General features: G+C 45.6%; 1 protein-coding gene across 1 annotated transcript in view; it reads left to right on the forward strand.

The window, feature by feature from the left end:
- The window catches only part of DDN (dendrin), a 61,669-nt gene extending 49,922 nt beyond the window's left edge, over positions 1 to 11,747 (forward strand). The window contains exon 4 of the mRNA XM_078685821.1: positions 10,683 to 11,747. The gene's annotated coding sequence lies outside the window, so the exon portion shown is untranslated. The remainder of the gene's footprint in view (positions 1 to 10,682) is intronic.
- Positions 11,748 to 25,655: the final 13,908 nt, after the last annotated feature.

A 25,655-nucleotide genomic window follows, 5' to 3' on the forward strand; every position in this document is an offset into this window, starting at 1 on the left:
ACAGTGGCGAGGAGATACAGAGTTGCACCTGGTGACCCTGAATTTTTATCAACACATCCCCTGCCTGAGAGTTTGGTTGTGCAGGCTGCCTGCTCGAAGAGGTCTGCTGGTGCTTTTCCGCAGGTTCCTGGGGATAAAGAGTCCAGAAAGCAGGATCAATCTGCCAAGAAGGTCTTCTCCTCAGCCAGTATGGCGTTAAAGTCAACCAACGCAACGTGTCTGATGGGAAGGTATATCCATGCCTTGTTGGATTCTGTCAAACAGTTGATTCCGAAAATCCCTGAGGATGACAGAAAGGATTTTCAGGAGGTGATATCGGACACTCAGGCAGCTGCGAGACAGGTGATTCAGAGTGGACTGGACACTGCTGATTCGGTGGCAAGGGTCATGGGATCTTCCATAGCCACTAGGAGGGCTGCATGGCTTAAAACATCAGAGTTCTCTACAGATGTTCAGTCTGTTTTGATGGATTTACCTTTTGATGGTTCAGGATTGTTTGGAAAAAAAGCTGATGCCTTGGAGCGTTTTAAGGATAGTAGGGCCACTGCGAAATCTTTAGGCCTTCAGTCCAGGGGTACTACTAGAAGGCGCTTCAGAGGATTTGGCAGATCTTCCTTTCGTTCCTACAGACCATCTCAGCCACAGCAACAGCAAAATACGCTGTACAAGTCATACAGGGGAAGGCAAAGAGCCCGTCCTAGAGGTCGTCAGGCTTCCTCCTCCTCTTCCTCTTCCTCTCCTTCCCAACCCCCTGCCAACGCAGCAAAGCAGCCCTAGATCCGCCATTCCAGATCATGTGGTCCCAGTAGGGGGCCGGCTTACTCATTTTCTACAAGATTTGGGAATTAATTACATCAGATCTTTGGGTTCTCAATCTTGTAGAGAATGGGTATGCTCTTCCCTTTCGGGAATTTCCCCCAAATTACCCTCCTTGCCAGTGTTCTTGTTCGGAGGACCATCTGCTTCTCTTGCAGGAAGAAGTCCTGGCATTGTTTCAAAAAGGTGCGATAGAGGTGGTTTCAGAGCAAGAAAGGGGTCAGGGGTGCTACTCCCGGTATTTCCTGATCCCCAAAAAGGATGGCAGGCTTCGGCCAATTCTGGATCTCAGGATCTTGAACCTTTACCTGAAACAGGAAAAGTTCAAGATGCTCACTCTTGCACAGGTTCTTCAAGCGCTGCTGGAAGAAGACTGGATGGTGTCAATCGACTTGCAGGATGCGTATTTTCATATTCCCATCTTGAAGTCGCACAGAAAGTATCTCCGTTTTACGGTTGGGTCTCAACACTACCAGTTTGCGGTCCTTCCATTTGGCCTTACTACTGCGCCTCGAGTCTTCACCAAGGTGATGGCAGTGGTGGCAGCTCATCTCAGGAGGTCGGGGATACCTGTATTCCCGTATCTGGACGACTGGCTGATCAAAGCGGTGTCGCCGGAGAAGGTGCTCCATCATCTGCAGGAGACAACTCAGTTGTAACACAGGTTGGGTTTTTCGATAAATGTACCCAAGTCTCACCTGGTGCCCTCCCAGCGCAACCTGTTCATAGGTGCTGTACTGGACACAACTGTATGTCGTGCATTCCCTCCACCTCAAAGGATTCACGACATACAGGAAATGATTCCTTTATTTTTCAATGGAGCGGTCATTCCAGTCCTGAAGGTTCTTCGCCTGCTCGGTCTGATGGCTTCTTGCATTCTGTTGGTCAATCATGCACGCTGGCACATGAGGGCACTCCAGTGGTGCCTCCGCAGGCAGTGGTATCAGCACAACTGAGATCTCAGGGAGTCAGTGAGGATCTCCAGAGAAGCTGCAGCAGATCTATCTTGGTGGAGTGTGGAAGGCAATCTGTCACAAGGAAAGCCTTTTCAACTTCCTCCATCGGTGGCCACAGTGATAATGGATGCATCCACTCTCGGGTGGGGTGCTCATCTGGGAGACCTGGAGGTCAAGGGTCTTTGGTCTCCAGAGGAAAGGTTGTTTCACATCAACCTTCTAGAGTTGTGGGCGATACGTCTGGCACTCAAGGCCTTCCTCCCTTCCCTTCGCGGTGTGTCAGTGCAGGTCCTGACGGACAACACGACCGCGATGTGGTACATCAACAAGCAGGGAGGAGTGGGGTCGCAGTGTCTCTGCAGAGAGGCTCTGCACCTCTGGTCCTGGGTTCAGGACCATCAGATTTGTCTGATGGCAAATCATCTGGCCGGGGTTCAGAACGTTCGTGCAGACAGTCTCAGTCGGCAGTTCTCTGCCGATCACGAGTGGAGGCTTCACCCGGAGGTGGTTCGCGACATCTTTCTGATGTGGGGGACTCCTCGGGTGGACCTGTTCGCCACTCGCGAGAATGCTCACTGCCTGTCATTCTGCAGTCTCCAGTATCCGATGCAAGGAGCCTTGGGGGACGCGTTTCAGTTGAGCTGGAACTCACAACTCCATTACGCGTTTCCTCCCATACCTTTGATTCCTCGGGTTCTGAGGAAAATTCGCCAAGACCGGGCCCAAGTTATATTGATCGCCCCGGATTGGCCAAGAAGGGTGTGGTACTCAGACCTTCTCCACCTCTCCTCTCACCCGCCGCTCCGTCTCCCTCACAGGGCAGATCTCCTCTCCCAGATGGAGGGGCAGGTTCTACACCCCCACCTCCAGACCTTACACCTTCATGCCTGGAGATTGAACGGGGCAACCTGATCTCTTTTTCTCTCCCGCCTGATGTAGAGGATGTCATTTTGTCAGCCAGGCGTGACTCCACTAAATCCATCTATTCTTATAGGTGGTCAAAATTTGTTACTTGGTGCAGGGAGAAGTCTATAGACCCTTTGAGGGCCCATTTATCTGATGTTCTCCAGTTTGCCCTTTCTCTGGCGCAACAGGGGCTTGCTGTTGCCACAGTGAAGGGCTATCTTTCGGCGCTGTCGGCCTTTATCTGTTTGCCTGACCAGCCTTCATTTTTTAAATCTCCTGTGGTTTTAAGGTTTTTGAAGGGCCTTACAAATAAGTTCCCTCCTACTCCTTTTATTGTACCTCAGTGGGACTTAAATCTTGTATTGACTTTTTTGATGGGTGCTCCTTTTGAGCCTCTTCACAAATGTCCTATGAGGCTTCTTACTCTCAAAACGGTATTCCTCGTTGCTATAACCTCGGCAAGGAGGGTAAGTGAGCTTCAAGCTCTTAGTCACAAGCCCCCTTTCTTGACCATTCATGCTGATCGAATGGTTCTTAGGACCAGGGCTGCTTTTCTGCCAAAGGTGGTGACTCCTTTCCACCTTGGTCAATCCATTACCCTTCCTACCTTTTATCCTCCCCCACACCCTTCCAAAGGAGGAGGAGAGATTGCACCGTCTGGACCCCAAGAGGGCGGTGTCTTTTTACCTGGACAGAACTAAAGACTGTCGAGTGGATGACCAGCTTTTTATTGGCTTTGCTGGCTGCAAGAAAGGAAGAGCGGTCCATAAGAGGACTTTGTCAAGATGGATCGTCCTCTGTATTAAGATCTGTTACTCTTTGGCCGGTAAGGAACCACCAGAGGGTATAAGGGCTCATTCTTCTAGAGCTACGTCTTCGACCTCTGCATTGGCTAGAGGTGTGCCTGTAGAGGATATTTGTAGAGCGGCAACTTGGTCTTCCCTCCACACTTTCGCGAAGCATTACTGCTTGGATTCCGAAGTGAGGAGGGACGGTCACTTTGCACGCTCTGTCCTCCAGGATTTCCTGGTCTAGAAGAGTGGACACCCTCCTCCGGGAGTGGGGACTGCTTTGGGACTCTATTCACAAGGTGAGGAATCCACACGGCAGATGTATCTATCAGAAGAACAAGTTACTTACCTTCGGTAACGCTTTTTCTGGTAGATACAATATCTGTCTGTGGATTCCTCACTGACCCACCCGCCTCCCCGTTGTCCACTCTTCTATGCCAGAGTTTCTATTATTTATTTGTTTATTTCAAATGTTTTGTTGCATTTGCTTCACACTGTGTGTGTGTTACTTTGATATTTGTACGGCGTACACTGTGTATATATCTACTGTCATTGGTCCGTCCGTGTGCCTCGAAGGCACGGAAAAAAGGGCGGAACTGATGTCATCACGCCGGCGTGGGCCTATTATAGGCGTCGGTGACGTCAGCGGAGTCGCGTGCGATGCCGTGCCTCTGTGAGGTCCGGATCCACGTAGGCGCAAAGCTACAAAAAGAATTTCCGAATGTTGCTGACGCAAGGGGATATTCACAAGGTGAGGAATCCACAGGCAGATATTGTATCTACCAGAAAAAGCGTTACCGAATGTAAGTAACTTGTTCTTTAGCACCCAAGCACAACATTCAAGGCATAACGTTTACTTTGCATGTTGAAAAACTGCCATCTTTAAGTGCACCCTTTGTTTTAAAATAGCATATTGGCTTGTTCATAAGATTAACCACTGTAGAGGAAAATATGCATGTGATTTACAGTAGTACAGTAACAAATGTTCTTTTCACATTTAGGATAATATCTGTTTTTTTTACGGTGTTCAAACAGTGCTTAGGACACCTATAAAAACAAACCATGATCATGAACTTCTTGGATACCTGCTTATGGTATATATATTAAATTATGAACTGTATATTGTGGTTGGCACTGCACAAAATAATAAACAAGTTGCTTATTTATTGCTATTGACTCCGGGTGAGTTCCTTCATTCCCGGGTCATTCCCCATGGACCATCATGCATTTTAGTTAGGGAATCCTACGCGACACATTAGTCATCCCACCTAACCCATGGAACTGCTGATATGACTTGGCTCCCACCACTAATTTGGTGAACCTGGCTCCTATGAAACCAACCAGAGATTTCTCGAGCAGCTATTTAAAAGTGCAACAAATGGAGGAGAAGGGCTGATGGAGGCTTGAGGCGGTCCACTCATCAAGCACATCTGGTAGGTATCAATTTGAATGTATCCAGCCAGCGTTGCCTTGTTCACAGAACTGGATCCCAACTCCATGTTATAAATTTAAATAAAGATATTCAATTGGACTAGCTAGAGCGGTTTCAAGCAGTTATTTGAAACTTGAGTGCCAATGGGGTAAAACGACTGCCCCACGCAATCAGCGGAACCTCTGCTGCACATCTTGTAGGTGGTGCCTTGTTGATGGATTCCAGTGGACATGGGGCTGGATCATAGGGTCTGGATCACAAGCCCATGTAACGAAATTAAAATAAAGGCATTTCCAATTTGCAGTACATTTACAGTTACTGAGCTCTTGGAGGGTGATTATTTGTGATTCACCTAATGTAAGTAGTCAGCATCAGTTAATTGTTAACTGAAAATGCTATCTGATTGACAGAGCATCCTGTATTGGCATATCTGATCAAGTCTTCTAGCCCTTACCTTCGAATATTCCCCAGATGTCAGAGTTAATCTGGAAATTTTCAAGCAGTACCTCTGTGCACTGGTAGGTGGCATCGATCAGCTCCGCATCGCAGGCGTCTGCATTGAGAGTGACATGCGCGTTACCTATAGAGGCGCCAACCCAGTGCGCTGACATCAGTTCTTTTCTTTCCACAGTACCTCATTCCATTTTGTGGATGGTTTTTTTAACGTTTTGTCAAACTTTTTTGAGCTTGTCCCCCAGTGTTCTTAGGGATGTCCCCAAAAATGCCTGTGGGGTTTGAGCCCTGTGGTTCCAGTCAAAGACAGATGTCTGTGACAAACCACCGCCTGGTTTGCCTCTGGTGCTTGGAGGTGGGCCACAACTCCAAGGCCTGTGAAGACTGTTGTGCCATGAACCCAAGGCAGTCCGGGAGCCGTCCCTGATGCTCCTGGTCACCTGACGCCAGTCAACTCTGTGATACTCCAGGTCGCACAGAATGTTCCCAGGCCCATTCGCTGAGCCGTTCCCGGCACTCATGATCACACTCCATAGTTGGGTAAGTCCCACAAAAATTACCAAAAATCAAAGAAGTCGATGCGCTCTTCGACTTTGCTGTGCCGGTCCGGATCTTTGGCTGAGGTGCGGGAACGATGCCACAAATCTAGGCCCCACTCCCAAGAGCTAGCCATGCAGCCTCCACCTCCAAACCCTTTAGTTTGCTGCCCTCACATTACAACGGGCTACTGGTCATCAGCAGGATCCAGCACTCCATTCCCTGTTGGCAGTCCATAACATTGGACAAATGGGTGCTCTAAATTGTTCAGCAGAGTTGCAACCTTCCATTTATAGAAACCCTGCCGTCATTGATGCCATCCTCAGAACGGCTGATGGAGGACCATCTCTCTCTGGTCCATGATGAAGTATAGGCTCTTTTGGCCAAAGGAGACACCGAGAGGGTGCCGACATCACATCCCAATTTTAGACCTGCACCCTCTCAACTTTTTTCTAAAGAAGGAGAAATTCAAGATGCTCATGTTGGCATAGGTCTGTCTGCCCTAGGGACAGGATGGTAGCGTTGGGCCTGCAGGACCTCTATTGCCTATTTTCACATCCCTTTCTGTCTGCCGACAAGCGTTACAAAGTGGGCAAAGAACACTTTCAGTTTGTTGTGCTCCCTTTTGGCTTTTCCAGTGCTCCTTGGGTGTGCACCAGTATGATGGTGTTGGTTGCAGTTTGTCTGCAGAGGTTGGGGTTCCAGTCTTCCCATACCTCGACAACTGGCTTTTGGAGATAGCTCGCCCCTGCAGTTGACTCCCACCTCCAGACTAAGGTGGACATGAAGTTTACTATCAACGTGCCTAAGTCCCACTTGACTCCCTCTCAGATGCTCCGTTTTCTCAGAACCATTCTGGACACAGTTCAGTTTCAGCCCAATCCTCCATAACAGCGAGTCCAGGTTATTCCCACTATAATTCCAATGTTTCAGCCTCTATCCTGTATTTCAGTGAGACTGAGGCTGCTGGGCCTCCTGGCCTCCTGCTGTTGACACATGCCTGCTGGCATTTGCAGGCTCAGCAGTGGGACTGGAGGTACCAGTGGGCACAGCATCAGGGGAATCTCTCAGATCTACTCCAGATAGCAGAGGGAACTGCAAAGATCTGCAGTGGTGCCTGACGATTCGCAATCGGGTTAGCAGCAGATCCCTCTTCCTTCCCCACTGGGAGTACACTGTGGTGATAGAAGCATCACTTCTGCCTGGGGCGGCCATCAGAGAGCGGTGGAGATGAGAGTATTCTGGTCTCCGGCGGAGTCTTGGACCCATATAAACCTGTTGGAGTTAAGAGTGGTTCGACTGCCATTGATAGCACTTCTTCCTTTTATCAAAGGAAGGCCAGTTCAGGCGTTCTGCTATTTGGTTTTGCAACAAACAGGGTGGGTGGGGTCGTGGACCTTGTGTCAAGAGGCCCTGCATCTCTGGAGATGGCTTGGACATCATGACATTTTCCTTGTTGTACAACACAGATCTCTGAACTCCTGCCCAGAGTTCTCAAGAACATCAGGAACCACAGGGCCCAAGTCATTCCTGTGGTTCTGGATTGTACACAGAGATATGGTATCCAGAGCTCATGAGCATCGGTCCTCCGATTAGGCTGCCTTTTCGGGAGGCTCTCCTGTCAACAGCAACAGGGCACAGCTCGGCACTCGAACCTGCACATGCTCTACCTTCATGCATGGATATGGAGCGGCAGCAACTTACAGTATTTGATCTCCCTTCTGAAGTCTGTGATGTTATTCTAGCAGCTAGGCATTACTCAACCTAGAGAGTATACTGCTGTTATTGGAACACATTTGTCTTGGTGTGCTACCAAAAATGTTGCTCCCCTTTCTGCACCTTTGTCCGAGTAGTTATTTGCACTTTTGGTAGCCTGGCAAGGTTTTGCTTAGAGCACAGTTAAAGGGTATCTGTCTGCCATATCGGCTTTCCTGCGGATGCAGGACCAGACCTCCCTCTTAAAGTTATCTGTTGTGACTCATTTTCAAAAAGGACTCCAACACGTTCCCTCCAAAACCATTCATCATACCCAAATGGGACTTAATGTAGTCTTAACGTTCATGATGTGCTTGCCCTTCAAGCCTATGTACGACTGCCCTCTGACCATTAATATTGCCTTTCTAGTGGCCATTACATTGGCCAGGAAGGCTGACAAACTGCAGGCACTCTCCATAGACAAAAATGTGTAAGACAAACTGGTTCTGAGAACGCGTGCCTCTTTCCCACCAAAGGTGGTGACACCCTTCCATGTCTGCCAGACCATCACACTGCCAACTTTCATTGCTGGTCCCCACCCTTCCAAATAGGAGGAGAGACTCCATCGCCTGGACCTAAAAAGAGCGTTATTGTTCGACATTGATCGTAAGAAGGAACACCAGGTGGACAATAAACTCTTAATTGTGTTCACCAGAGCAAAGAAAGGGAAAGTTGTGCTGAAATGGACCATCTAATGTACCATTTATAGATGGATTGTACTCTACATTAAGATATGCTATGCACTGGGCTGAAAGCAACTCCCTGAGGATTTGTGGGCCAACTCCAACAGAGACAAAGCTGTGGTCACTGCGTTAGCTCATAGAGTCCCTATCCTGAACATGTGTGAGGCTGCTACTTTGGCTTATCTGCACACATTCAACAAGCATTACTGCTTGGACAGTCGGGTACGTCGTGATGGGCATTTTGCCTGTTCGGTCCTCCAGGACTTCCTGGTCTGAATTTGTTTGCAAACCCACCTCCAGGGAGTTATTGCTTGGGTATCAATTCTAAGGTAAGGAATCTGTGTCTAGAAGTTGCTATCAAATGAACAAGTTACTTATCTTTGGTATCACTTTATCTAGTTGAGACTGCATCTAGTCGCAGATTCCTTAGTGACCCATCTATCTTCCCCGCTCTGCTAACAGATTTTATCCAAAAAAGGAATGCATTCTGTAGGTCCTTAGTGTCTGTCTGCACTCTGGAACATCAGCATTCTGTTGTGGCTCTGTCCCTCTGGTGCAGAAATGTCCGGAAAAGAAACGTTTGTCAATGCACTGGGGTGGCGCCTATTTAGGCACTGTGCACTGCACTTCCTGAGCGGACGCTGACTAGAGCTGATTGACACCACCTACCAGTGCACACAGAGGTACTGCTCGAACATTTTCAGATCCAGTCAGGCAACTAAAGAATATTCTAAGGTAAGAAATCTGTGTCTAGATAGATTTTCTACCAGATAAAGTGTTACTGAAGGTAAGTAACTTGTTTTTCAAGGATAGGTGGCTCAGAGGTCATTTCAAAGAACTGGAGCCCACGGTACCATGGGCGGGAAGTTAGGCGTAGAGGGCGGGCAATACAAGGTGTTAAACAAGACACCTTAAACTAAATAACACCAAAGTCAGATGGCAGATTCAATCATTTTCACCATAGTTTCCCCAATCCATCATGTTGATTTTTTCCACATCTTTCTTGAAGGTAGTATTAATTGGCAAGTGGCATGGTAAATTGCTCTTAACTACGATTTATGTTGTTTTGAATTTTGCCCCTTTTGTATTTCTCCTTTCCTATCCAGCATTTCTGTATGAGGTTTTTTCTAGCTCACACATTTCTGGAATAAATCTACCTTTCGGTCAGTTGTTCTGTTTTTTTTTTTCTCTTTTAAAGTTTTGTATGTCTATTGGCATTTTATTCCTACAAGTGATTTTATTTTTGGAAACATTCATTTGGTCACGCTACATTATGCTGAAAACTGCAGGGTCGACATGACCTCTTTTTAAGGGAACATCTCTTACACTAAGCCGTTCGCAACATGGTTAGCATTTGCAGACTCTGGTATAAAGAATATTTTACCCAGGTTGTAGACTTGCCAAACACCACATGAAGGCACTTTGCTGTAGCTTTGAAAGAGTTGGGACACTGTTTGAAGGACACATTGCTTTGCAAACATCCATTATACAGATTCTCAGCCATGTCCTGTTAGCATATGGCATGTTGCACCACTCCAAGTCGTATCCTATAAAGAGAGAGATCTGTGCCCTGCTGTGTATGGACCTCATTCCGCTTCAGGCGCCTGGTAGTACCAGTCGCTTTGTTTGATTGGTCCTCCTAAATCTATTTGTTTGTTTCTGCTATTACTAGCTGGCTTGTCCTGACAGACCAGTGGACACCTTGCAGATATTAAGAATAAGCCCACCCTTCTGCCGATGAGTAGAATTACTCCGGCACCTTGTCATTTATGAGGTCAAGCTCTTGGCCTATAATAGGGTATTGACCAGGCGCTTTGCTATCGATAGGCATTTGACCAGTTTCCCGACCAATGGTAGATAGTCGGCCAGGCCCCTTCCTAGCGGTAAGTATTAGTCAGGCACTTTGCTAACTATCAGAGCATGGCCAAGCCATCTGCCAATAATAGGAGACTACCACATATCTATGCTAATGACACTGGGTTAGTCAGCTAAGACCCCTGCCATTGATAGTGGCCAGTGATAGTGGAATAGCTCAGTTCCTGATACGGAGACATTGATCGGGTTCTCTGCTAATACAATCCATTGGTTAAACTCTGGTGAAAGGTCGCCCCTCTTATAAGACAAGAGTGTGATTTTCAAAGCTTCCTGACATTTCAGTTTAGTTGACTTTTCACCCTGCCAAAGGTAGGTGATTTTTCTGCATTGCTGATACATTGGTGAGTGCCTGGTGATAATCCAAGGAAAGTGCTGCTATATGGCTAAATCACAAGCTGGTGCTTATCACGCTTGCTAATTAGTGGACACAGGCACTAGTAGCTCCAAAGTAATACCCAATTCTCTCTTTTTTTCCTAGTGTAAACCAAAACATCCTGTCAATGCCTATTTTGCTGACAAGTGTGCATACATCGTAAAAAAGAAAACTGCCAAGCAGGTGCCAATGGTTGGACTTCCAAGCATTATGCTCTTATTGTTTGATGGCTGAGTGGTATGATGCTGCTTCCTACTGGTGAAGATTGTCCCCTGCACTCTTTTCGATTGGTGGGTGCATTGAGTCTTCCCTTCTGCGATTGGTGGGCCCACGCAAACGTCTCTGTCAATCACTGTTACAAGACTGCCAGTACTGGAGCCAATGGAGAAAACCGTATTTGTAGTAAAATCGTTGAGGTTGAATAGCCTTTTAACGGAAATCGGTTTGCTACAAATACTCTTTGTTTTCAGTCTTCTTCCACCACTTGTTTCAGGTAAAACCCGTTACAAATCAAACAATCCATCTAGAAAACATGTAGCGAATATTGAAGACATTCAAACTCAAGCTATGTTAAGAACAGGCGTCAAATCTTGCGAATTTGCGTTATTGTTTCATTTTATAATTTACATCGACATATATTTTCAGATTTGATTCTAACTTCCCTTGCTGGTCAGTATTTTACAAAAGCAGTAATTTCGATGCATATGTATTTATGGGAGGCAATGAAGCTTTTCATAAATCAAATCTAGTCATTGCTATTAACGATTTTACTTCTGAAACGTTGTAATCAAAAACTCTTTGCATCTGACTTATTCGTGAAGAGTGTGAAAAGTATTTTCATGTGTTTTCCTCCATTTTCTAAGCTACCTTCAGTGCTTGGAGCAGGAAGTCATTTCTTAGATGGGAGGAAGAGTGGTCTTTTTGTTTGCAGAATGGGTAAAGTGGAAGGTATTTTTAGGTTGATGAATCAGGAAGAAGTAAAAATATTAAGGAATATTTTTTTTTATTGTGTGTCCCATCAAACATTACTTTGATGTATATATACACTGTCGGTTTTGTTTTTCACTGGCATCTAAGGTTCTGTTATTTTTCTCAGCTATGTCCGAGCACTTTTTAACTTTACTATTTCATAAATGTCAATAAATGAAAATAAAGTTCATTTTTTACCCATCTCCTGTACAAATGGCTCTTTATCGGCAATTACCACCAGGCTCGGATTGGCACCAAAAATTGGTCCAGCATTTTATAATAAGTGGCACGTATTTGTGGACTTGAACGTTTTGCAGATTGCTTGGTAAGTATCGGGGGTATAATTCTCCGAGAAATCTGTGGTAAGTGATGCAATGTAAAACTTGTAGGGCCAGTGACATTGTTCAAGGCTGGTAACCCTGCACCTTTGAAAACTGAATCTCAGTGGCATTTTAAGGATTTCTGGGGCCCCCTGGCAGGCCATATTTCGGTGTCCCATGTTTGAAACAACTTTGGATTTAAAATGCATTTTCATCTAATTGAAGCTGTCTTGATGTCAAATAAAATAAACTTTCAGAACTGGGGACACATAAAACCGACAAATCCTCAAGCTCCCCTGTGTCTTACAACCAAATAGGTCCAAAATAAAAAACAATATTTTATGTAGAATGTAGTCTTTAATCAGCCTGTTTCTCCTAATATAGAAAATAATCTATCCATGTAACTTGGTAGATGTGTAGTGGACCAGTACATAATATTAAAATAAAACATACGCACATCTTGAAGATGTAGCTTGTTGCAATCAAAGTCAGAGTCAGGGTAAGAAGAAGAAGTAGAAATTTATTATATCAGCCCCACACCTTAAGGCGGTGCGTAGGTCAGTTAGTTAGAATCATTATGACAGTTGGGGGCAAGGGAACGGAACCAGGACAGGCGGAATGTAGGGGAACCAATCAGGTGACAGATGATGCCCTCGCGCAGGAGAGCTGGTAGGCACCACTTCCAAAGGTTGCAGGGGGGAAACCAGAACTAGGTTACAACACATCTTCCTCTCTAGAGGGTTTTGACAGGTAGGCCCAACGTGTGGCAATGAGAACTTTGGTGGTAAGTGAACTGGTAAACATTAGTCACAACACAGTTTTAAAACATTTGGAATATGGTCGGCTCTCCCTGATGTTCCCTGGGCCACAAGGGCATGAGGAACACTCTGTGTGTCAGGCTGGGATTACATGTAGGTTCTGCCAAACCTACCGCTGAAGCAGTGACCGCCAAGCCGGGCTTCAGAGACAGAGTGGGAGTTACCGTACAGCTCCGTTAGGTAGTCGGAGTGCGTGGAGTGACCCCCAGGGACTGGTCTGAGTGATTGACAGTCAGCTGAGTCAGTGGCAGGTGGGAGATGGTGTGAGGTTACAACACATCTTCCTCTCTAGAGGGTTTTGACAGGTAGGCCCAACATGTAGCAATGAGAGCTTTGGTGATAAGTGAACTGGTAAACAATAGTCACAAACACAGTTACACAGTTACATCCCTAACGTGAATGGTGAGCTCCCGTAAGGGCTCGCTGGGTCTTGTGGTCCGCAGGTCTTATGCTGGCCCGCAAGACCTGTATGCATCTAGTCAGTTCCTATGTTTACCACATGGTGTGGGCAAGGTACTGGTCTGAGTGCCTTCTTGTTCCCTTTCTCTGATTCCTCATCGTTCTCTCCGCCATGGCACTCCCTTATAGTATTGTGCTCCTGTCTGCTGTAACTTGTACTGACTTCTCCACCCTGGTGAGTGGCCACGGCTTTGGAATCCTTTTTCCTGGGATATTTCCAGGACCATAATGTACTGCGTCTGCGCCTACACATACTAATACAACAAGTATCCCTCACGTTGTCACTCTCTGGGATGGGTCTGACATCACATCTCTTGTAGTACTCTGTACCAGTGTCACTTGTACTTTCTTTTCCAACAACTCTCATTCCTTCAATACTTGCATCCGCAAGGACCTGTTCTCCATCCAATTTCATCACGTGAGTTCCACTAGAGGATGTGGTTGTGTCCTCTGTGTCACTTAACTTACATTCTCTCCAGCGTTCCACAAGCTTCTTGTTATTCCTTAACTGAACTTTGGGGTGAGGATCTAGTACGTGTTTGTGTGCAACTTTACTTTCATTCTTTGGCTCTACATTATATAACCAGTCAAAGTACTCCGACACCACCAGACACTGACCATCATTTTCTTCTTGGTGACCGTCGTCAGCATCATTCTTTCTTGTGATGGGTTTTGACTTAATCAGTGCAGTAGAGTGCCACACTTCCTCGTCTTTGTGGCAGGTTGATTTACAAAAGTGCACCACTGGCACCGTGGACAGAGACACCATACTTGTTCCTTCATAGGCCGGTTCATTTTTATCTGCCAGAACTTCTTCGCTAATATTGTCCTCTACATCATAACTCATGAATGCATTTTGTTTTGTTTTGAATTTGTCAATGGCTGCTTCATTTTTCCATTTCTTACCCCATGCAGCCTTTGTCCATCCACTTTTGGTCGTGGACGATGGCTTCTTCTCACTCAACATCTTGGAGCTTGTACTGAGTTTGTTGTTGATTTGTGCCTGCCTATTCAAAGGCTCAATACGGTTGGGATCTATCATTATGTTACATTTCTTCTGTTCTTCCCACCCCCGTACCGAGGGTCCTTCTTCTGAAATATAAACCGTACTCCATGTGCTTCCCTTCATATAGCTCATTTTTACTTCTCTACACCCCGTTAGGTTAATGTTTTCTCCTGTGTATGTTATCGGGGACGTTTCAGTTTCCTTCAATTCATTCCCTTGTGTCACAACCAGTTTACTTTTCCATATACCCATGTTTATCAATGTGCAGTTCGAACCTGAATCAGCGATAACGTCAATCCCAACTCCATTTGTTTCACTCATGTTAAAATCATTTTTGCAATCACCATTTTCCCGGTGAATTTTGTCACTTTGTGCGTTGGCAAACAGTTTTTGTTCGTAAAGTTCACTAAGTCATCCTTCACCTCCTCAAATACGTTACTGTTCGCTACCTTCTTGACTTCTTTTCCTGGTGGGGGTAAGATGCACATTATGTTTTTATCCATGTTGCTGCTGCTATCAAATTCGACTTGTATAATTTCCCTTTTATGTGTTGGCAGTGCCGTGGTTTCTACCTATATGTTGTGGATGATGCGCTTTGTTCAGTTGGTCTTCTTCACTCTTGAAGTTCAGTTCGGATTCATCTCCCGTAGCTCATTGAGTTTATTTTTAATGGATTTTATGGGGTTGTGTGTTAAGACTTTGTCACTTAACTGGGCATACTTATGTCCTTACGTTTCCACTTATCTGCCCATTTAGCGCATGACGTGCATTTTATTTCTTAAAAGCTTTTCCTTGACAAGTTGCTGGAAAGTTCCTCTAAGGGGTACTGTTCTTATTCACTTATGTGCGGTACCACTCGCTTTCGTTATTTCTCGGGATATGTGTGTGTATGCAGTTGCGGCCTTTAACGGCAAGGAGGCGCTGCTGCGAGAGGTGTGTCGTTCTCCCCTTCGCGCCCACAGAGTTGAGGAAAACTCACGATAGCCGAGCGCCGCTGAGGTATGTCAGCCGCATACACTTTTATTTCTAAAAGCTTTTCCTTGACAAGTTGCTAGAAAGTTCCTCTAAGGGGTACTGGTCTTATTCACTTATGTGCAGTACCACTCGCTTTCGTTATTTCTCGGGATATGTGTGTGTATGCAGTTGCGGCCTTCAACGGCAAGGTGGCGCTGCTGCGAGAGGTGTGTCGTTCTCCCTTCGCGCCCAAAGAGTTGAGGAAAACTCACGATAGCCGAGCGCCGCTGAGGTATGTCAGCTGCATACACTTTAAGGTTCTCGGATCCCTGACTTCAAAGTGGGCTACTCATCGCGTTGAATTATACAGAAAGAACCCAGAAGGACGGCTGACGCTCAATGGTGCAGATGGGTCTCTTCGCCTCGCGCTTACGGACTGTTAAACAATAAAGGGTTTACGACGTTGCACTTCAATATCACTTAAGACACGGCTAATCAGTCATGCGTGGCACTAATCTTTGACACTGTGGAGAACTCTATGCCTTAAGATCCTTTAAATGCTTATGTGCTCGTTTGGTCATAGAGATGATCGTGTGCATAAGCATTTGTGGCCTTTGACAACCAGGTGGCGCTGCTGCGTGAAGTGCGTAGTTCTCACCTTCGCGCCAATGTGCTGAGGAAAACTCTACGACAGCCGAGCGCCGTCAAGGTCTGCCAGCCACAACCTCCCTCAAGCTCCCCAACGTGCAGCTTCAAGGTAAGCTAACCACTCCATAGAATATACTGATGACACTCGCCGATGCCGATTCACTTTTAACATTTAAATGAGCCTCTTCGCCTCGCGCTGAGGAAAGTCACCCCTCTTCTTTCAGATTGCTAGACAATCAAGGGTTTGCGCCGTTCTAAATGCACCTCACTCTCACTCAGGACGCAGCTTATTTGTTATGCGCTGCACTTAACTTCGACAAAGTGAGGAATTTGACACGTTAAATCCTTTCAATGTCAATGTTCTTTTAGTAGGTGATTCTTTGTTTTCTTCAGAGCGTTAACTCGTTTGGCCCTGGGTTTACGCTGAAAGTGGGGAGGTTGTTACTTAACACGCTTAAACATCGTTAAATGCGGCTGCATACGTTATTTTAGTATGGGTTCCTGCTTCGCTCACTTCACCTCCACCCGGCTACCCGGCTCACCTCATGGACTCGCTCAGATTCCAGTGGTCTTGCGTTTTTCTTTTCTTTCACTGTTACCACAAAAACGCTCGAAGTTTCATCAGTATCCACCGGTCACTGTCAATCTTTAGGAAGTCCAAAGTTCACTTATCACTATCACTTTTCAAATACTTGCCGAGATTCACGGAGGTTGATCAGTTTCCTCACTGTACTTCACGGCTCACCATATTGACTTGCGCAGGATCCAGTTATACTTAACTCGAGTCTTACTCCGTCAGTTTCACAAGAACGCTCGAGTTTGAATGATAATCACTGGTCGAATCCCCCTGCTAATCGTCAATGGTTCATTTCACATTCGACTTACTCACAAGTCGATGGCTCATTTCACGCTCGACTCACTCAAAAGCCGGCATGCCGAAATCACGGAGCTGTTCTAGCCCTTCACATTCGACTTACTCACAAGTCGATGGCTCATTTCACGCTCGACTCACTCAAAAGCCGGCTTGCCGAAATCACGGAGCTGTTCTTAGCCCTTGACCTGTTAATCTTAAGCCAGTCGTTCCTTGAACCGGCTGCAGCACCGAGCCTTTAGAAGAAGTTGCTTCCGCATTCAAACTGGAAGGCAGTGGGTTCACGGTGAGGGGCTGGGGTCCTCGTCGCCACTGTTGCAATCAAAGTCAGAGTCAGGGTAAGAAGAAGAAGTAGAAATTTATTATATCAGCCCCACACCTTAAGGCGGTGCGTAGGTCAGTTAGTTAGAATCATTATGACAGTTGGGGGCAAGGGAACGGAACCAGGACAGGCGGAATGTAGGGGAACCAATCAGGTGACAGATGATGCCCTCGCGCAGGAGAGCTGGTAGGCACCACTTCCAAAGGTTGCAGGGGGGAAACCAGAACTAGGTTACAACATAGCTTCAATTGCTGGGTGTTTTTAGACATAAATACCCCAAATCTTAGGTATTCTTGAATCAACAGAGACAATCATAGCATTACTTTCAACATTTACCAGGGGGCCCATTGGGACGTGGGGGCCCTGGGCTATTGTCCACTTTGCCCATGCCTTGAAACGTCACTGCTTGAATACTTTCTCTCAACCTCCTGCATAAGGTGTTAGAATTCCCGCTCCAATGGATGCAATGTGCCCCGATTATCGTATTCGTCTGAGAGGAAGGGGGACGTTTGGGATCTCTGGTAACAGAACCTATACGGATCAACAAGCATTGGCAATGCCAATATGTCTGGCTTTAAAGAAATGTTGTATAGTAATGTGAAGCATTACAAGTAAATAGCATGGGAATGAATATGAATTTGTGTGGAAGCAAATAACTGTAAGTAGAAAAATAGTGGTGTTGATTGAAAGGTCAGGTGACAGTTGCACTGTCAAGTCAGACCTAAAAATAAATGTCGGCTAATGACTGCCCTCATTCTATTTACTGTGCCAAAGCAAAACACCATAAACTATCAAGTTGTCTAAGACACTTTAATAGCATTACAATATCATATGTGTGTGCCCTTGAAAGTTGAAGCTCCGGCAGCTTGATAGCTAAACAAAATGATCACAGCTGTGTGGAGGGCAAGCACTTTTTTTTTGTTATATAGCATAGGACGCCTGCCAAACCAAAACATGTACTCCTGGCTCCCAACATGTGAGTGGAGCCAAAGCCCCTCTCCTAGTGATTATCACATAATTATCACATAATTGTCTGGCGACAGCTATGCTGTCAAACTAAACTTTAAAAAAAAAGAGCAGAGCTGAAATGCTTTCTCTCATGGGAGTAACAACTCTAGGCTGTCTGAGAATAGAATCTGTAATGACAAAGAGTAAAAAGAAAAAATGTTTTAAGAACATGTCCTCTTCCAGAATGCTGAACAAACTTCTGCATTGAATGTGTGCAGGACATAAAAAACAAAGCTATCGGAAAATACTAGTAAATCTTCTAAAGGTTAATTTTGTTGCATGTAGAATGAAGCAGGGCGTTGTCACAGTCTGGCCGAGGCTCTAAAATAGAGCCTAGTCTAAAATAAGGCCCACAATGACTCCATGGAATGAACACAGCAACACATAAAATAAGTCATGAAACAAACTTAAAACTGACCAGGCGTATGCTATGCTACACTTGTGCTTGAACATTCTTCTTAACTGTGGAGAAGTGTGGCTCAATGGTTAGAGCGGGAGACCGTGATGCAGAGGGTTCAACTCCCGCCTCGCCCGCGGGTCTTGGGCTCAATTTCCTCGAACTTGATAATTCTCGCCTCGGTGCCTATTCTAATCATGGGTTCCACTCTGCAACTCTGGGCAATAGCTTGCTTAATCTCCACAATGGCCCCCACAACGCTAGGATGCCTGGCTTCACCTTGGAGGTGCCCAGGAGTGGGCACTTCACAGGGAAAAGCCAGGAAGGGTTCCACAGCGGTATTCGTACAAGCGCCGAGATACCCCAGCTGGGGTCGATTCGTGCGCTATACAAGTACACTACATTTACATTCACATTTACATTTAACTGCAGTAGTAAACACACTTTCACCATTGGGTATCATGGGATGAAGAACAGATTTTTATTATTACCCAACTCAATGGCACGGACGTCTAGTCAATAAGACTTCATCTTGGTTTGACCCATTTTTCTTGACCTTTAAAGTGCTAGATCAGTGAACGTATCAGACTGCAGACTGCGCAGCAGATCCCGCTCTAAGGCAGCTATGGAATATCGTGCCCTTCTTTATTAAATAAAATAGCAAGAGGCATCTGAAATTCTGATGTCGCTTGAAGACATCGGCTTCTGCCTAAATCTGTTCTCTTGCTAGTGCAGACCTTCATTTCGACACTGTAGTGCCATGAATGATGACTGTGGTGGAAAATGTCCTTTTTAAATCCTAACATAACACTGTGTATCAGGTGTGCTTCTCTGGATCCATGACTGACCTGCTTCCATCAAGTAAAACAGCTAGAACTTGAGATGCGCACTCACTCACCCTCTAGGGGTCTGACCCCAACCACAAGACTCCAGAGGGCAGGGGTTTTCTATTGCTCTCTACTGTAGAGCACATGAGAATGCTAGGCAGAGAACTGTTTACAATCAGGGGTAGCTCCTCCACTGTGGCGGAGGAGCCACCCCACTGCTGTTACCCAGCAAAGGCAACAGTAAGCCTGTGCTGTATGCTAGTTATAAGTATGTGCCGTATGCTAGTAGGGAGAACTGTGCGTTTATTTTACATCTTAATAGCATAGTGGTGCGTATAAACTAGTACGCACAAATTGTCATAAGCCTGTAAAATGGGGAAACGGGTTTGTACGGACAAGAAACAAGCTGTAGCCTTGCCAAAAACAAGCTCTAAACCTACCTCTATGGATAGGATGCTAGAAAAAGCCATGGGAGCCGTGGCCACAGAAATAGAACGGACTGAGAGGCGTCTTTCTATTACTCCAAATTTAGAAACAGCAACGCCGGTTCCCAGCCCTACTTTAGATACAGGGGCTCTAGCTTTAGAGCTCTCTAATGATCGATTACTATCCGTAGAGGTTGTGCCTATAGAGTCACCCGAGGCCGTCATCACAAACCAACTAGGCAGAAACACCAAGGCTAAACCTAAATCCAAACCTAAAGCAAAACCGCCTGCTAGACGGAAAAAACAGCAATGTATTACTCCCGAAAAAGGTTATGAAGATGGTAACACTACAAGGGATCCCACAGGTCACACAAACGATCAGCCTGGGTGGGTCTCATTACTGGTGACTAATCTCCATATACAAATGAGAGCGATTATTAAGGAGGAGCTTAGACCTCTAATAGAAAGGATAGATGGGTTGTCTGTAAATTTGAATCAATGGATACAATCTAGAGATTTAACTAAGGACACTACTAGTTTAGATAGTAGGACAGGTCAGCAGGTCACCACAGACAAACAATTTGCAAACTCTTGTCTGATTTCCAATGTAAAAGTCTCTTCCTTAAATGTGGATAGTGTACAGCAGGTTAGGAAGAAGAATGAAACCAGGCCTCCCCTGGCGCAAATGAATGTACTAAATAATAGTTCACCTCTGTCCAAAAGAAAAGGGGAAGTGTATAAAAACCCTAGACAGGAGGGGCAAGAAACTCGATTAGCTATGGAACACAATAATCAGACATATGTTCCACCAACCTTAAATCTACCACCTGCTTCAACTCCCTATGTAGTGGTTCTTGCTGGTGTACCGGATTTCAGAAAGGGTCTAACTGAATCACCTCATGAACTGAAGAATAAATGTATTCATTGGCTAGCGAACAACAGTAAGTTTGGATGTGAGATCTCTGAAGAGATCCTAACAACAAGAAGGGTGGGTTGGATAGGCGGACAACATAAGGACATACAAGGAGAATGCATAGTAATTAATTTGAGAAACCCCCAGATAACCCAAAGAGTTTTAGCTACAGAGTATGAGAAACAAGGGCAGGATTTTATTACTTCCCTTAGGCTATTTTTACCCATCGAACAGGCCTCATCACTATGGTCATCTTCAGGAGATGGGAAGGAGACCTGTATTCAATAATTTTGTACCACTCAACCAAGGCCCTCAATGGCATGATCAACCTATCTTTAATATTCCCACTGAAAATAGATTTAGTCCCCTAGAAGGTGTTGATTGACTGAAAGGAGTCCCGCTATACTGAACCCTCACCAGCTGCATCAGTCCTCTCTCTACTTCAGAGAAACGCCGACAGACGCCAGAAACTCAGAAACTCGGAGCTCGGAGCCTGGAGCTCGATCGGCCACTCCTGCTGCTATCGCCGCTGACATCCCCTCCCCCCCCCCCCCCCCCCCCCCCCCGAGAGCTTGGCGAGACAACGAGCCGGGGGGCAGGAGCCCAGAATCAGAGTACGGAGTACGGAGCCAGCTACGGGACCCGGGATCCGGGACCCGGGACACAGCGTGACATCAGTCTGCCCGCCCGCAAGGAGCACTGACCTGCCTCACAGAAGGCCATCCCAGGCTACCTGGCTACCCCCCGGCTGCCCGGCAATAACCAGGAGCGGCGAAGGCGTTTTGGAGCTGAGATACAGCGGGATACTCGATCCGCCCGCGAAGGAGCACCGATCCAAACGGGCTTCATCTGGCATACCTGGCAGTGAGGGTGGTTGGAGCCGGAAAGCGGGGTGGCATCTGGCCAGGAGTATCGAGCCGCCCACAGACAGGCTACACAGACCGGCTGCAACACGGGAACTGCCCCACCGCCAGCGCCCCACATAGCCCACAGCGCCTCACTGGGCAAATTGAGAGCCTGAAAGCTGCACGGGCCACACAGGGCAGCTGGTATTTGAAGTGGTCTTGTTGTGGAGGCACGGTGGCATAGCAGCATTCCAGAGAACCACGTTGACACCCCCTAGAGCATCCCCTGTGACCCCCAACAGCCCCTTGCCGCCTAAAGAGGGCCCCCCGCCGTACACAGCGTCCACAGCGCCGATTCACGGAGGAGAGACGGAGAGTGACAAGAGTGCCATACAGTCCCCCACAGCGCAGGAGGCACAGGAGGCAAAGGATAGGAGGGGCCGCTAACACACGGCAGCGACGGAGGCAGCGGCGCCAGCAGAGGTAAGAGCCGCAGGTCGCAAGGAGCAACTAGAACACCACAGGGGGCATAAAAAGGCACAGTAGACATTGGGGTAAACGGTAACATAGGCAAGACTGCAAGCAGCAGCTAGGATAAGGGGAACCTGGCTATTTGGAGCCAAAACGTGCCCAGAAGATGTCAAAACACACAAGGGGCACGAAGTACTAACAAAAGAAGAGGCGACAGCTTGGCTTACTAGAAAAGTGCTTGCGAATAGTCATAGCCCCAGTCTGAGTAGAGAATCTGGGGACATGCGGTCAGGAAAAGTTCGCCAGGCCCCCATTTATAAAAACAGAAAAAGAGCGGCTACAAAAGATCAAATCAAATCTGAAAACAAATCAGCTAGCAAAAGCAAAACAAAAGAGGACCCCAATTTGCAAAAAAAGAATTTGATTCCAATCACAACACCAGAACTATTTAGGTTTGGGGGAAACCATACGAAGCGCAAATTTCAATTCTTAAAGGACCCGATGGCGACAATCTATGCACCAACAGAAGAGGCGCAAAGCCTACAAAGCCCAATAAAACCAACATATGCAACTATATCAAAAAAATTGGAAGAAAATAGCCAGGTACAACGGGAAATAGATTCAAGACATCTACAACAGTTGCCACAAAAAGGAGGAAATGGAACAGAAGGAAACAAAGGAACACTGGTTCAAGAGAAACTAGCAATAAAAAAATGGCTATTAAAAACAACAGCACAGATACATGTACCTATATCCCAACCCACGAACACGCTGGACAAATGAAAGGAAGAAACAACAGGACAAAGTCATATACCAACAAAAGATCAAAGTGAACGTGGAGGACAAGCAAACCCACAAGGAAACATCCAAAAAATAGACTGGTCAAGACCCTTTTCAATTACGGAGGAGGACGATCTCATCAAGGTGCTAGAATTCAATACGCTCAGGGAGGAGGAACCAGGGGCAACCAAACAAGGGAAACACAAAGAAACGGGCGCGCCGGAAAAGAGGGAAAAGGGAGTAGAAAGTGGAGCCGGCTCAACCCCCATCAAGTGCACTCCCAGCCCCAATCACTGGAAAGAAATAAATAACGTGCAAAGGGGTTTATCAGAAGGAAACATAAAAACACAGTCGCCAATTACTATTTCATCAGTAAGCGGACTAGATTCCATATCAGGGATTTTAATACAACCAAACAACATGGAGTCGGTAACCTGGAGTGAATCGCTTTTAAGAAGCCTACAGCAATCAATCGCCGTCTTAAACTTCCAATCAGATAAATTAGACGTCCAGGTAGACTTAATGAACCTGATAGCAACACATATAGCAGGAACCAACACCAAGCTGGATAAAATCACAGTACAATTAACCAAAGGAATAAATAAAGACAACCAAATTAAAAACAAATCATGAGACCAAAGTTGTGGCTGCGGTAAAATAATAGATAAACTGGCATCCCTACCAGAAATATTGACCGAAATCCTACGTGTGGCGCAGATAACAAAATCAACAGAAGAAATACTGGTCAAAATTATAGGGTCAGAAAAACTAAGGAATATGAGGCGAAGTATTGAATCCGCAGATCCTACAAACACAACGGAAGTAAACATAACAAATGACAAGGGAAACAGGCCTATCGAAAACAACGACCGCGTATCACCAAGCGTATCTGAGAACCAAACCAAAAGACAACGCAAACGAGCAAGGAAAGCAAGGAAGAACGCTATCTTAAAACCCAAGCAGGAAAAAAGACAAAATTATGCCATATTCACACAAAAAGGCAATAAAAGCGTGTTACAACGGGCAGATGACTTTCCAAAAGCTGTAAAAAAATAGTACAGCAGACAATCCAGGGCCTTTTGACAACTCCAGGCAAAGCAAACAGTGGTCTCCAGAAAACACCCAATCTAAAACAAAAAGAGGACAGACGGTAGAAGAAAAGGTAATAAATAATATAATCAACCTAGAGGATGAAAATAGACAAAAAAAGGGGAGAAACAAACCAGCTACGGTAACACAGGAAAGCGTAAAAAGATTGTTGGAATACATCCAATGATTGCCCAAAAAAATGGAACCAGTTAATAACAACCACAAGGAAAATTGACAAAGAGAAACCTAACTGGCCCAAATGGGGAAAGAGTCCTGGATCACAGGGGAAATGTCTCTTGAGTATGGAGACCGAATTACAAATTACCCTGGATAGGAAAGGTAGGACCTGCAAAATACGATCAGTGAAGATCCCCGAGGAAAACGCCAGGACAGCCAGAACAACGGAGGCCAAAAGAGATCAAATGGATGCGATGAATTCAATGGCAAATCCAACTTTAGAAGAAAGGCCATCTATAGAGCTCCAGAATAAAACCAAGGCCGGGGACTCGACAAGGGAAAAACGCAAACAAAAACAAACCCAGGAACCTCTATCGGACTCGGAAGAGATAGACTGTAAACTAATCTTCAGGCCTGAATATCAAACAAAAGGAAAAAGGGATACACTAAATAGGGGTAACATAATGCGACTGTTCAGGGAAATTCACAAATTAAGGGAAATTCCATCATCAGAACTTTTGGCGGTAGAATTTGTTCAAATAAACAAGGCAACAGATTTGGAAGTAAGCAGAACAACATGGGCATCAGAAGAGACAACAAAACAGATCTTCTCTACAAGGGCGGTCTTTGCAGCCTGGGGTATAACACTATCTTACCCACCACAAATAAAATACCCATACCCGTTACTAAACAACGAGGCGCCCTGGCTGACAAACACAAACGGAAAGACGACCTCCGTACTAAAAGCAGCAAGAAGTAAGTCCATAACCCAACAAACACCCAGGGATACCTGCCCAACAAACATAACACTTAGACAATCAACCACCCAGTCAGTAGGAAATCAAGATTGGACCTGGATACCCCACACGCTGAATCTACACCAATACTGATGAAAACAACATAATTAGTGGGGAACAAAATAAGAAGGTCACTAAACAATTCGACGGGAAAATAACCATCTGTTCCTGGAATGTCCATGGATTCAAAGAAATGGAACAAGAGCAAGAGACCATCTCCTTTTTGAGTAAATATAACATCATCCTGCTGCAAGAAACATGGAATGTAACACCAAAGCACATAGCAGGATATGAAGAATTTCACATAATGGCAGAAAAAATCACCAAGTACGGTCACCCAAGAGGGGGGTCTATCCATATATACAACAGCGGATTACGTCTGGAAAATAGAAGAAATGTATTCCGGAGAAAACTGGATCCAAATATTAAAACTGGAATGGAACTTCCCCACAAACGGAGTGGGGAGGAAGCGAATCGTTCTAAACATATACATCTATCCTGAAAAGAATAAGAAAATGGAAAAATTGTCAAATCTGACAAATATAATAAAAACGGTACAAGTCACACACCAAAATCATGAGATGATAATCTCAGGCGATTTCAACTGCAACCTAACGGGGGACAAAGACAACAAGAATACAACTCAGAGTGTGGAACGAGCTGAAAGTTTTAGGCCTCGTCATACTAAATGGAAACACCAAGGGAGACCAAGCAGCAGGTATCACCTTTTCATGTGGAAATAAACATTCAATAATAGATTACACAGTAATCAGTAAAGATCTGGCATCCCTGGTCGACCATTTTCGTATTATAACAAGACCAGAGAGTGACAATTTCCCTCAAGAAACAGTCCTACGCCTAAACATTCTACAAAGAGAGGGTAGCATCACTAGCTACATTACCCGAAATCTATAATTTAAAGAAACTTAAATGGAGAGGAACAATAATTGATGAGATAATGGACACAGTGAAAAAACACATA

Source organism: Lissotriton helveticus, chromosome 1_1 (genome assembly GCF_964261635.1).
Source record: "Lissotriton helveticus chromosome 1_1, aLisHel1.1, whole genome shotgun sequence".
In the NCBI taxonomy this organism is placed as follows: domain Eukaryota; kingdom Metazoa; phylum Chordata; class Amphibia; order Caudata; family Salamandridae; genus Lissotriton; species Lissotriton helveticus.